The sequence below is a fragment of the Triturus cristatus genome, chromosome 8, assembly GCF_964204655.1.
Source record: "Triturus cristatus chromosome 8, aTriCri1.1, whole genome shotgun sequence".
Taxonomy (NCBI): domain Eukaryota; kingdom Metazoa; phylum Chordata; class Amphibia; order Caudata; family Salamandridae; genus Triturus; species Triturus cristatus.
The window spans coordinates 502483995-502498596 of NC_140591.1; positions in this window are offsets into that span (position 1 = coordinate 502483995).

Consider the following 14602-nt stretch of genomic DNA (forward strand, 5'->3'; position numbering starts at 1 on the left):
ATCAGATCCGCCAAAAGGACCTCCTTCAAAGACCGCCTAGGCCACAACGCACATAACAGCAAAGAGCTCTTCAACATCGTGAAGGAACTCTCCAACCCCAGCTCCAAACCAATGACATCCCACCCTCATAAGACCTGTGCGACTCTCTGGCCACCTTCTTCCATCGCAAGATCGCAGACATCCACGACAGCTTCAACGCCGTCACCACCCTGGCAACCACTGAGACCCCCGCTCCCACGACCACCACCCGCACCAAGCGCCTGGACCAACATCAACGATGACGACACAATCAAGATCATGAACACCATCCACTCCGGATCCCCGGAAGACCCCTGCTCACACAGCATCTTCACCAAAGCCGGCAGCACCATCGCACCCCATCTCCGGAAAACCATAAACATCTCCTTCGAGACAGCGACCTTCCTGGAGAGCTGGAAGCACGCAGAGATCAACGCCTTACTCAAGAATGCCCAAGGCGGACCCCAAGGACCTCAAGAACTTCCGACCCATCTCCCTGCTCCCGTTCCTGGTGAAGATCATCGAAAAGGCCGTAAACAAACAACTGACCAGCTTCCTCGAGGAGAACAGCATCCTGGACCCGTCCCAGTCCGAGTTCCACAACAACCACAGCCCCAAAACTGCCCTCATCGCCGCCACCGATGACATCAGGACCCTGCTAGACAACGGAGAAACAGCGGCCCTCATCCTCCTGGACCTGTCAGCCGCCTTCGATGCGGTCTGCCACCGCACACTACGAACACACCTCTACAACGCCAGAATCCAAAACAAGGCCCTGGACTGGACCTCCTCCTTCCTCTCCGGCAGAGCACAGAGCGCCAGCCTCCCCCCCTTCCACTCCGAAGCCACCAAGATCATCTGCGGCATACCCCAAGGCTCATCTCTCAGTCCAATGTTATTCAACATCTGCATGGCACCACTCGCCCACATTGCACGACGGCACAACCTCAACATCATCTCCTACCCCGACGACACCCGGCTGATCCTCTCCCTCACCAAAGCCAACATCCATGAAGGAATGAAGACCGTCGCCGACTGGATGAGGAACAGCTGACTGAAGCTGAACTCAGACAAGACGGAGGTCTTCATCCTCGGATCCACCCCCTCGGCCTGGGATGACTCCTGGTGGCTGACTCCACTAGGAACACCCCCAACACCCACCGACCACGCATGCAAACCTAGGGGTCATCCTCGACTCCACCCTCTCCATGACGAAGCAGGTCAATGCCGTCTCCTCCTCCTGCTTCAAAACCCTCTGCATGCTTTGCAGGATCTTCAAGTGGATCCCCACCGAAACAAGAAGGACAGTCACCCAGGCCCTGGTCAGCACTAGACTGGACTGCCGCAACACACTCTACGTAGGAGCCCTGGCCAAACTCCTGAAACGGCTTCAACGCATCCAGAACGCCTCCGCGAGCCTGATCCTCGACATCCCTCGCCGCAGCCACATCACACTCCACCTGAGAAACCTGCACTGGCTCCCTGTCAACAAGAGTATAACCTTCAAACTCCTCTCCCACGCACACAAGGCACTCCACAACACCAGACCAACGTGCCTCAGTAGCTGACTCAGCCTCTACACCCCCACCCGCCAGCTCCGCTCCGCAGACCGCTCTCTCGCCACCGTCCCCCGCATCCAAAGAGTGACCGCCAGCGGCAGATCATTCTCCCACCTCGCCGCCAAGACATGGAACACCCTCCCCATTCGCCTGCGGCAGACCGAAGACCTTTTGACCTTCAGAAGACTCCTCAAGACCTGGCTCTTCGAACAGTAGCAGCTTCCCCCCCAATGCCTTGAGACCCTCGCGGGTATGTAGTGCACTTTACAAATGCCATGATTGATTGATTGATTGGTCCTGTAGCAGATGCAGCAATGGTATAGCTTGGCTCATTGTACTGTCCTCCTTGCTGACTCCCTGTGTGAAAACCTCAAAAGTAAGCATCATCTGTGTCAGGCATTTGACTAGGCCTCATTTGACTGCCTCCATGATCATGCTTTTCCTAGTGGCATCCCTTCCTCTTTGAATGAGACAGTCATTGATCAGTTTGAACTGGTCAAACAGATGTTGCAACATGTAGTAGGCCGAGTTCTAAAATGTTAGCACCTCCTGAATGAGGGTTTTAACTAGTATTCTATAAGCACACTGAATGATCCTCTTCTGTTTCCAGGCTTTTAAAGAATCACTGAAATGAGTGCAGATTCTTCTGCAGGTGGTCATTATGTCGCAGACTGTGTCTCCTTTTTTTAGAAAGTCATGCACAATCAGGTTGATGCAATGAGCCAAACACAGGACCCTGAAATAGCCACCATCTGCCGTGCCCTGGACTATATTACTACACACATGGCAATAAATCCAATTCTGAAACCTATGGGTCACAGCCATTCAAACAATTTGTTGTTAAAGTCTTCTTAGATTTCTGCAACTGTATGGGATTTCTCCATGGCCAACATCGCTACTTTTGCATGCTGCTAAACATACTTAAACATTTCTTCAGCACTGAGACCTGTAGATAGCTGTAGACTAGCCCTTCCAAAAAAGATATCCAGTGTGCAGTGATACACATGTAATCAGTTGCTTGACAACTGGTCCACATGTCTGTCATCAGGTGGATAGTAGGAACAGCACTCTTCTTCAAAGCTTGTCCAACCAATTCAATCACATCGTGATGGAGCACTGGAAAATAAACTCTGGCAACATAGGTTAGGCTGGGAACCTTCCATTTCAGACATTTGGTTGCCACGGATTCTAAAATGCCAACTACTTCCACAAAAAAAAGGAGAAGGTCCAGTGCTAACCTTTAAGCTAGGTTTCCATTGTACAAACATGCCGTAGGATGGTTGCCTTTGTAGGGCCCCTCCTGCCTAAACATGACTGCAATATTAGCCTGGACTTTTTACTTTTGTGGTGTCACTGACGCAGACGACTTCAGAGAAAACCAGGAGGTGGTCAAATCAATGTGCCTCTTGGGGCAGTCACTGTATGCTGTGGTGTCTCCATCTGATTCTTCTACCATTTCAAGATTGCTGAGCAGTTGATACTGGCGCATTGCTGGGGACAGGGCTGCTTTTTGTAAACTTGTTATCATCTTCTTCCTCATCTCCTCCCACTGTGATCAGAGCTAATTCCCCTCTCTCGTCAACACCACAACCTGCAGCAATTTTTTTAAGGTGCCTTTTCCACCGGATTCTGTGACATTTTTTCATATGGGTTGTTTGATCTCCAGTACCAAAGTGTGAACCAGGCTTACCTCAACGAACACTTGTATGGCAAATGGAGCATATTGTAATGTTATCCTCCTGCTTGCTCGTCATAAAGAAGTCCTAAACTGGCGAGGAGAACCTTTTAGTGGGCCACTGGTGCCACTGACAATGCCTAAAGAGCTAGAGGTAGGTGGGTGTGTCATTGAATACCTCTCTACAGTGCATACTTGACTGAGGTAATGGTGAATTCAGATCTCAGCGGGGGCCTTACAAACATGGAAGCTGGCGGTGGTGGTGGTAGTTCCGGTGCCACATCCCTTGGAGCAGGTTGAACGGGAGGAGTAATGTTGTATGTCGGTGTCCTCTGATGCAGCTTTCATGATAACGATGGGCTCGTCCTCCTTATTTCCTCTCATAGTTGTTGGGATGCTGCTTTTGCAAAACAGGGTTTTTTTTATCAATTGGCCACTAAATTAAAACATTTTAGATCGCATATCTTTCTTATAAGACGCTGCTGTACCATTTTGCCAGCAGTCCTTTGGCCAGCCTCAATGTTTGTCCCCTGGGTGTTGTGTGATTTTTGTGGGTATCTGGAAAGGTCCTGAAGAAGGCGGTCAATCTACTCTTCGCAAGCCACCAAATTGCATGTCGACCCTATGTTCAGATCCTTTTGAACATATACATCAAACTTGGTTGTGGAGATTTTGCAATCTGTAGTCTCCCCTTTTCCCAGATGCGTTCTGTGTGAATGTTGTATGAGTCTGTATGTGTTTGGATGAGTTTGGTATATTTGATATATTTATGTGGTTTTCTCCGGGGGTTCTTCTAGTTCGACAGTACATTGTAAATATTTTTGAAATCTATGTGGAAATACTGTCGATTTTTATTGTAATATATATACCAAAAAAAGTTCTAAAGATGAAATAGAAAGAAAATTAACTGCTATGAAATATATAAAGAAATTAAATAAACAGTGATGATAAAATCAAGCATGTTAGCGTCTTTGAAATGATTTAACAGGTTGTTGAGCCCTTGTGGAATTCAGCTTCGGTAACAAAAGAAATATAGGCCCTGAGGGAGTGTTCTCATTGCATGTTTGTCTCTTCCCCTCTTCTACCTGGCCTCAAATCAATTTTCCTGAGAGGGGATCCCCATTTTTACAGGAGCCTACATGAAACATGGATCAGAAGTGGTGAGTGAATCTTGGATGGAAAGAGTATATGAATGTAAGTAGTATTTGCAAAGGGCAGATATTTTACTGGTCCTAAAAAAAGAGATAACTGCTGTTTGAATGCTTCAGGATTAATAATTTTCTACCTCACACCTATCTTTGGAGAGTACAGTTTCACCAGGATTTTTTAATTATGAGTTGAGATGATGCTCTCAACACCAGAGGAGATTTCTACTTGCTTTCTCTCAAGTACAGAGGTGCATAGGCCATGGCAGTGGAGCTTAGTTGCTTTGTAAAACTTGCAGAAACTTCTAAAGTAATTTTTTGTCTAGCTCTTCACTTAACTTTGCTTCTAGGTTCATTAGTGGTTTTGGCAGGGAAAGTATTACTTGTGCCTTTTCTTTATATCCTTATTGATTCATCCATCTGCAGAGATGGGTATACCTGTGGGTACTCTAGTTCCTTTGTGGGACTCCCATCCACACTGAGATGAAGACCATGATAGTGCCTTCCCTGCAACATGGCATCTTACTGAAGCAAACACAAGTTGGGGAACTATAGCAAGATTTGTCCAACACTGGGACAACCATTATTCAGAGGCTCCATATAGACGAAATCGCTCCTATACCTTGCACACATCAATATTGATGAGACTGTAAGATCAGTATGGACTTGTCTCTATAGCCTTGAAAAAGTCCAGCGGGACGAAACACGTGTCAGCTGCGGTGTTTGTTGGACATTACTGTATGAAAATTTGCCTTTGAAGTAAAAAAACGATGTGGAAGAATTTTACTAATGTGTAATAGGTTTTATCATTACAACAGAACCTTACAAAGCAGAGATCTACCTGTACAAACTGGACTGTGTGTGCTAGAGTGCATTTTCTATTTTGGATATACTCACATCATCATGGGTCACCTTCTCCGGAGCCTGCATGTTACTGATTGCAAGACTGAGCAGGGACTACATTTCTTTATTTATTTATTTGAAGCATTTATAAAGCATATGAAATACACATTTGTATTCCCTGACTGATCCAAACAGCCTTCATGGAGTTAGCCTGACAAAACACTAGACCACACACCTTACAATATTGTAGATCATGATGAAACCACTTCCTGATTCCCGGGAGGGCCTGCCATAATGTCATATGGTGCTAGAGTCATTGGGCCAGATTCACAGAACTAACTTAAGACAAAATCCTAAACTTACTACCATTTTCGTATTCACAGAAGGCACTTACTCATTTTGGTATTCACAGAAGACACTTACTCACTTCGGTATTCACAGAAGTTAGGACTCCTAACTTTAGGACTCCTAAATGCCTTCTGTGAATACCGAAAGTCTTAAAATTAGGATTTTTCTCAGTTTAGGAGTCCTAAACTTAGGACTCCTAACTTTACTACTACTAAACAGAGAAAAATCCTAATTTTAAGGCTTTCGGTATTCACAGAAGGCATTTAGGAGTCCTAAAGTTAGGAGTCCTAACTTTACTACTACTAAACTGAGAAAAATCCTAATTTTAAGACTTTCGGTATTCACAGAAGGCATTTAGGAGTCCTAAAGTTAGGAGTCCTAACTATACTACTACTAAACTGAGAAAAATCCAGATTTTAAGGCTTTCGGTATTCACAGAAGGCATTTAGGAGTCCTAAAGTTAGGAGTCCTAACTTTACTACTACTAAATTGAGAAAAATCCTAATTTTAAGACTTTCGGTATTCACAGAAGGCATTTAGGAGTCCTAAAGTTAGGAGTCCTAACTATACTACTACTAAACTGAGAAAAATCCTAATTTTAAGACTTTCGGTATTCACAGAAGGCATTTAGGAGTCCGAAAGTTAGGAGTCCTAACTTTACTACTACTAAATTGAGAAAAATCCTAATTTTAAGACTTTCGGTATTCACAGAAGGCATTTAGGAGTCCTAAAGTTAGGAGTCCTAACTATACTACTACTAAACTGAGAAAAATCCAGATTTTAAGGCTTTCGGTATTCACAGAAGGCATTTAGGAGTCCTAAAGTTAGGAGTCCTAACTTTACTACTACTAAATTGAGAAAAATCCTAATTTTAAGACTTTCGGTATTCACAGAAGGCATTTAGGAGTCCTAAAGTTAGGAGTCCTAACTATACTACTACTAAACTGAGAAAAATCCAGATTTTAAGGCTTTCGGTATTCACAGAAGGCATTTAGGAGTCCTAAAGTTAGGAGTCCTAACTTTACTACTACTAAATTGAGAAAAATCCTAATTTTAAGACTTTTGGTATTCACAGAAGGCATTTAGGAGTCCTAAAGTTAGGAGTCCTAACTATACTACTACTAAACTGAGAAAAATCCTAATTTTAAGACTTTCGGTATTCACAGAAGGCCTTTAGGAGTCCTAAAGTTAGGACTCCTAACTTCTGTGAATACCGAAATGAGTAAGTGTCTTCTGTGAATACCAAAATGAGTAAGTGCATTCTGTGAATCCCAAAACGGTAGTAAGATTAGGATTTTGTCTTAAGTTAGTTCTGTGAATCGGGCCCTTTGGTTTTAAAAAACTGAAAAATATTGGTTATCAAGGAGTCTGAAGGGCACATAAAATGGCTTAAACACCTAATTGTAAAAGCATTATAAAATGTTACAAGTGCACAAACACATCAAAACACACCAAACAAACCTAAACTATGAGGAATTCCCGGTAGAGGAGATGACACATTGAGATTTTGGCTAAATGGCAGATTAAAACTTTCAGCACATAATTGGCAAATTAAAACGGATGAAATTAGCCAAATAATGGATATAAATGTATAAAAAAAATAATTATAATGAGTAAAGGCATTGGTGAACAGAATGTTTGAGGTCTTGAGTGGCAATGCTGAGTATCTGAGGTGGCGGATAAAACCATTGGTCCCACTTACTAATGGAAATCCATGGGATCTCATCATTGAAACCCGTCTAACGTATCTGTAGCCTATACCTCCAGTGTAGTTCTCTTTCAAAGAGGATACTCTCTGAGTTGCTACTGTTTTCCAATTGTTCTAAAACAAACGCAGTTCAAATCATCAGTTGTGTGAGGGTTTTTAATTAAATGTGTAACCAGTTTTGTGGTTTCTCTTTTACATCTTATGTTACTGCAATGTTCACAGATTCTGGTTTTCACCTTCCTACAGGTCATGTGACTGTAACAGAGTTCACATGGGCATGTAAACATGTAAACTACTCTCTCAGTATTCTCATTTGTAAGGCTGACTCCAGTCTAGGTCTTTGGTTACTTTTGTCAAGTTAAAGACACTGCATGACTTGACAGACTTGTGACTGTGTCTTAGGGCGTGTGAACTAGACTGTCTTTGAGGCTTGGCACCCTTTTATTTGAAAAAATGTGTTTCCAAACCTCAATGTGCCTGCACTTAGTACACGCCAGTCTTTGTTGACAATGATTCTAACAGCGTTGTTCGCTATATTGTAGGTGGTAACACAGATCGGGCATAGGTCTTCCTTGATCCTGACAGGTGGTTCTTAAAAGGGCTCCACTGTTGTTGTTGTGGACCCTTTTGTTAGCTTTAGCAATGATGGACTGTGAGTAGTGCCTGTTCCTCAGTTTCATAGAGGGAGCCTCTGCCTGCATTTATAATCAGTGATGTTACTACAGCTTTGTCACAATTTCAGGAACTGGCCGTATGGGAGATTCTCCCATTGAGGTCGTGGGTGAATACTATCAAAACAGAGTAGAATTTTTTGGGATTTGGGCTCAAAGTGTTTAGTGGTCCATAGCCCTTCCTGATCTGCAGTTATATTGAGGTGTAGGAAAACTATGCTCTCAGGGGAGATGGCGTGGTTGAATTTTAGGTACTGGTTTTGTTAGTTCAGGCAAATAAGAAAATCATCCACTGTTTCACGTGCCCCTTCCCAGATGAATAAGACATCAACTATATAATGAATTCAGGTCTTAATTTGGATGATAAAGGGGTTATCAGGTTTCAGGATTTTGCTGGTTTTAAAATTGTTGAATTAAAGTCCCGCCGCACTTGGTGCAAAGGTACTATCCAGGCTGGTCCCGTGTGTCCGAAGATATAGGATGTCCTAGAATTTAAAGTAGTTTTCTGTTAAGGCTAACTTTGCGCAGTACAGGAAAAAATGTTGTGGGGGTAATGTAATCCCAATTACTGTGAAACAAGATTTCCTCCAGAATCTCCAGTGTCTCATCATGGGGCAGACTAGCATAAAGGCTTTTACTGGCCATGCTGATAAAAAGCTATTTATCTGGATTGATAGTGAGGTCTCTCAACCATACAAAGACATCTTTTGTATCCTTAAGGTACGTGTTTTTTTTTTGACCGAGTGGATGCAGAAGCCCGTCACAAAACTTTGACAATGGCTCTAATGCAGAGGCAATGCCCAAATGCCCAATACAAAAGGTTTGTCCTGTGGGCAGTGTAACATTTTAATGCACCTTCTGGAAGGTATAGAAGTATAGTATTATGGACTAGTGTTACCCAAACAATTTGCCTCCCTTTTGTATACCTAAAGATTCCCATTCGCTTCCTCCACCCTCATTTTTATCTTGCTAATCAAGCCTGCAGTAGGGTCATAATGGAATACTTGATAGTTCTGTGTGTCCCCCAACAGTCATAAGCACTCTGCCCTGTAATCTGTAGAATTCTGGAGGATGATTCCTCCCCCTTTATCAGCGAGATTAAAAGTAATTTTTTGGTTCTGTTTGAGCTCATGGAGTGCCTGTCTCTCCTGCCTTGACATTTTTTTGAAGGTCTTTTATTTATCTTTCATGTTGAGGTTGTCAATGTCCTTTAGCACTGCCTTTTCAAATGCAAGAATCTCTACCGGGATGGTCGAGACAGGGGGTACAGACTTGGACTTTTTAAGCAGTCCAGTGTCTTTTCAGTTTTATCTGGTATGTTGGGGTTCTAGAAGAAAGTGCGTAGTTTAATCTTGTCCATAAATCCTGACAGCTCGCTCAACAGTTTGAACTTGTCAAAATGGGGTGACTGGATACAACTCAGACCTTTCTCTAGGACACTCTGTTATGTAGATGAAATCTCACAGTTCATTAGATTAAAAACTAAGTTTGATTACTCACCCCGAGGTTGATTCCTTTGTCACGCTTTGTGTAGTCACCCTCTAAGGGTTCTCATCTTCCTCCAATTGAACAGCCCCGCCTGTCTTGCATCTCGATCCCTGGGGTCCTTCACCTCTCCCTAAAAAAGACTGTCCTTGTTGGTGAAATCATGGGGATCTGTAAGGCATATAATTGTAACCCCAGTTTCTGTAGTGTGGGTCAGTCATGGGTGGTGGGTGCTTGAGGTATGTATACATTGGGGGTCCCACGGGTGTTCCATAATTGAACCGTGGTTGGCCTCTCCTACCTCTTCGGAACCCCCTGGAGTTTTCCTTTCTTCTTGAATTTCTATTGGGGCCACTCCCTCTTTCAGAGCCAGATGACCAATCTGAGGCCCTACCATCATTGCCACTTAATTTAGTGCCCCCTCTCAGAACTTAGTTGTCCCTGGTGTACAGGTATACTCTCTCGTGCAAGAATCTTCAGTTTTTCTCTTTTTGATTTTTTTAGGTATTCACCAAAGTCATTGATTTATTTGTTCAGTACTTATAATTTCTTTTTTATATGCCAATAGACACATAGGGCCCGATTCACAGAACTAACTTAAGACAAAATCCTAAACTTACTACTTTTGGTATTCACAGAAGTTAGGATTTTGTCTTAAGTTTGTCTTAAGACAAACTTAAGACAAACTTAAGACAGACTTAAGACAGACTTAAGACAAACTTAAGACAAACTTAAGACAAACTTAAGACAGACTTAAGACAAACTTAAGACAAACTTAAGACAGACTTAAGACAGACTTAAGACAGACTTAAGTTAGGATTTTGTCTTAAGTTTGTCTTAAGTTTGTCTTAAGTCTGTCTTAAGTCTGTCTTAAGTCTGTCTTAAGTTTGTCTTAAGTTTGTCTTAAGTCAAACTTAGGACAAAATCCTAACTTCTGTGAATACCATAAGTAGTAAGTTTAGGATTTTGTCTTAAGTTAGTTCTGTGAATCGGGCCCCTAATTTTAAGACTTTCGGTATTCACAGAAGGCATTTAGGAGTCCTAAAGTTAGGAGTCCTAAATTTAGGACTACTAAATTGAGAAAAATCCTAATTTTAAGACTTTCGGTATTCACAGAAGGCATTTAGGAGTCCTAAAGTTAGGACTCCTAACTTCTGTGAATACCGAAATGAGTAAGTGCCTTCTGTGAATACCAAAATGAGTAAGTGCCTTCTGTGAATACCAAAATGGTTGTAAGTTTAGGATTTTGTCTTAAGTTAGTTCTGTGAATCGGGCCCATAGAGTTTATGTACAAGTGCTTCTACTTCTACCAATAGTTTCAGTTGTATTTTATTTGCAGAGTTTCTTAAAACCATTGCAATACGTGCAAAGATAATTAAAACAATATATAAAAATTGGTTCGCAATGCTAAACTTTCATCATTATTAAACTATAAAAACACTTCCCATTGCTAGCGAGTTAAAAGAATACCAGTTTAGACAAACCAAGACCAGCCACTTTAGATGGCTGAGTCAATGCAGAGATTGTTACTCCCACTGAGCAATTAAAATAGAATGTCCAATCATCCCATTGACCCAAAAAAGCTTTAGTGACAGTTTGGCATTTTTGCCCTGGCTGCTTCAATAAATCTGACTAATCTGGAGTTCCGTTGTGGTGATGCTGGTTCGAAGCATGCAAAACTGCTTGCCTCCTTGTCCGAATTCCCCTTTGGTTGAAGGGAATTTTTAGCAGTTGCCTCCTTTCCTGAAGCATCTCTGTGCAAGAACATATGGTATGGATGATGTCGCCCTGGCCATTTTTGCACAAACTGCATACTGTGAAAGTCTGCACCCTTTTCCATGGTGGAAGATGCTGCGTGCATGGTATCACTCCAAGTTGTAGCTTTAAGAATTTTAATTTCTGTGCTTTTGGATAGCCCAGGTTGAAATGTTGTAGGGGGGCTAAAATCTTATAAGAATTCAGAGTCATCCAGGCATGCGCTCTAGCTGAAAAAGCTGCTTTATCCTCCACCAGTGACAGTTTGAATGGTGGTACTGTGTGTTCCATAAGGACGTTAGGCCTGTGTTTGTTAGTGCTTCCTGAAGATACATTCTTGCAGGCGAAGTCTCCCTCTGTTGGAGGTCTTGCCACAGAAGATGTTTTAGTGATTTAGGGGTTGATGTTCTGATTTTATTCCAGCAGTTAATATATGCTCCGTATTTGGCCCAAGATTGCTTTAACAGGCCGAACTCCAGTCTAAGTTGCGCCGGGGAGGTATAATTCGGGAGGCTGAACATGGTTCTATATGCTTTTACTAGTGTTATATCCAAAAGATTGGCATCTCTCCCTCACAATGCTTCACTGAATGTAAATAGGATTTGAGACTGTGCTACCATTGGAAGATGGCTCAGCGTTGGACCAAACAGTTTAGCTGATAAACGTTTCATGGTTAAGGCAAGGATCATCCCTTTCCTTTTGATCTCGTCTTGTTGGTGGGTAAATGATCTTTCTTTGTCTAAGTAGACGCCCAGATACTTGTAAGTCTCCGCTGATTCAATATGTGTACCACCCAGGTGCCAGGGGTGTCTTGTTTTTCGTTTGTTGTTAATTGTCATGGTCCTGGTTTTGTTTAAGTTAATTGAAAGGCTATTTTCTGCTGCATACTCCTGCAATCCGTTAAGGAGATGTTGTAAGCCAACTACCGTGTGGCTGAGCAGGACTACGTCGTCCGCGTAGAGTAAATTGGACAAAGTAGTACCCGCCAGTCTGGGAGTTACAGGTGTTAAGTGTCTGTGGTAAGTCTGCCATGAATATATTAAATTAAATAGGAGCCAATACGCAGCCCTGTTTGAGTCCTTTCATTGTTTTTACTTTTCTTGAGAGGTGAGACCCTCATCCTAATTTCACCTGTACCCAGGTGTCGGTATGTAAAAGCATTAACATTGATAAAAGCGCATTTGGAATGCCCCATCTGACAAACTTAGACCACAGTTTAGACCTCTCCACATTATCAAATGCAGCACTAAAGTCAATAAAACAGACGTGAAGCTGTGTTTTCTTCGTTTTTGTTGTATCCACAATGAATGAGATGGCCAAGATGTTGGATATTGTGCCAGAATTTTTTCGGAAGCCTGTCTGGTTTAGTGGAATTATTTCATTTTCTTCAGCCCAAATAGAAAGTTTGTCTAGAAGTGTTCCCGCAAAGTATTTGACCTCATTATCGATCAGTGCCACTAACCGATAATTGGCTGGCAAAGCCTTACTGCCACTTTTATGGATTGGAATAATCGTGGAACCTTTCCAGGAGTCTGGAATAATGCCCAGTGATCTTACTTCCAGAAATAATGGATGGAGTATTTTTGCCCATTCTTCCGACCTTTGTTTGAACATTGCGGCGGAATTCCATTCGGGCCTTGCGCCCCATTACTGATCTGTTTCCTGATTGTTAGATGCTCAGTGGCGAATTGCACTTCCTCCTGATGGTGGATTAAAACAAGAGATTTGGATATGTCTCTTACCATTGGTCGCAAAACATCATGGCAGTCAGGGGAGTTATTAGTGGCTCATTCCTTTCTTCCAGTGTTAGAATAGCGTTCATCCAAATCTGCTCTTCTCTGCTTTAGATTGGGCAGAGCGTTAGTTTGACTGTTGAAATGGGAGTTTAAATGGCTTGCCCAGGTTTCCTCCAAAATATGGGAAGAAAGTCCCCCTTGTTGCGGATGGATGATTGTATTTATTGATTTCCAGAGGTGATCTACCAATAGATCCTCTGACAATCTTGTGGCAGTCTTGATTATAAGAATTAGCCAATCCTGTGGACAGTGCCACAGTATGAGGGGCCAGTCTTTTGTAAAATTCTAGTCATGCGGTTACTAGAGGGGTTCTGCCCTCTCTGAACAGGATCGCTTTACTGTTTTGCTGCGCTACCTTTTTAAAACAATTGCTGCTACCGTTTAATTCCGTTTTAAATACTGTTTTAATAATTGTTTTTACTTACGGGGGAGCTGTGTTCAATGCTCCGGTGGTGGGGACATGAGGGAGCAGTGCAATAGCTCAGGCAAGGGCTCACGTATTCTAGGCACCGGGTCAGCATTCTAGCGGCTGGACCTGATGCACAGCTGACGACATAAAAACGCCAGATAGCGTGACCTCGCAGCAGACACGCGCCGCTGGCACACTGCTGGCAAGCCTGTCTGCATCCGTCCGCGCCCGAACGGACCAGGGACCAGAACCCCTGTGTCGGCACCCCCAGAAGACTTTTGCTACTCTAGTTCATTGTTAAAGCAGCTCATATTTATCAAGGTACTATGCAAGGGGGATCAGGGGTGATGCAAAACCAAAGTGATATGTCTCAAGCCACACAAGTCCGCCTTGCATGTCCCTGCATGGCTTGATAAATCTAGAGTAACACAAGGCAGCGCAAATCGCTTCCTTGCATTACTCTGTGGCAGGGAGCTGTTTCATTAGTGGAGTGTGGGTGTTCCCTGGCAACCACCCATGGATTTTGGCACATTCCCAGATTTATCATTAGTGGTAGTCCTGGGAATGTGTCAAAATGCCACGCTTCCCCAGGTGAGGTGCAACAAGGAAAAATATCTTTATTTCCCCTAATTTATTCCTTTTTCTACGTGTGCTGAATACTGAAGCACGTATTTAAAGAGGAAAACGACTCTCATGCTTTTGTTTGTGCAGGAAGGTGTACCTTCCTGCAGAAAAAACAATCCTGCCTAAAATTCAGGCACCCTTGTAACATGAAGCAAGGGTGCCTGCATTAGCACTAGGCAGCTAAAAGTGTGTCACGCTAGGAAATTGCAGGAATGCCCCTTATAATCGTAAATACAGTGACAGCCCAGCAATAAGGTTTGCTACATTGCATTGCGTGAAAGAAGATAAATCTGACCCTTAGTTCCCAGTTTGAGGATCCACAGTACCAGGCCAACAGAGATAGAACTTTTTTGACACAATTGGGTTTCAGTAACTTCTGATTGCCTTCGGAGCCAAGGAACTTAGTTTCTTAGAACAGACATATATGCTGGGAATATTTACGAGGAAACCTATTATCATTATAATCATCATCTTCATCATCATCGTCATCATCATCAAAGCATGTTTATTTCAGATGTAATAATTCATAAAACACATTGAGACAAGTAAAAAACATAAAACAAACA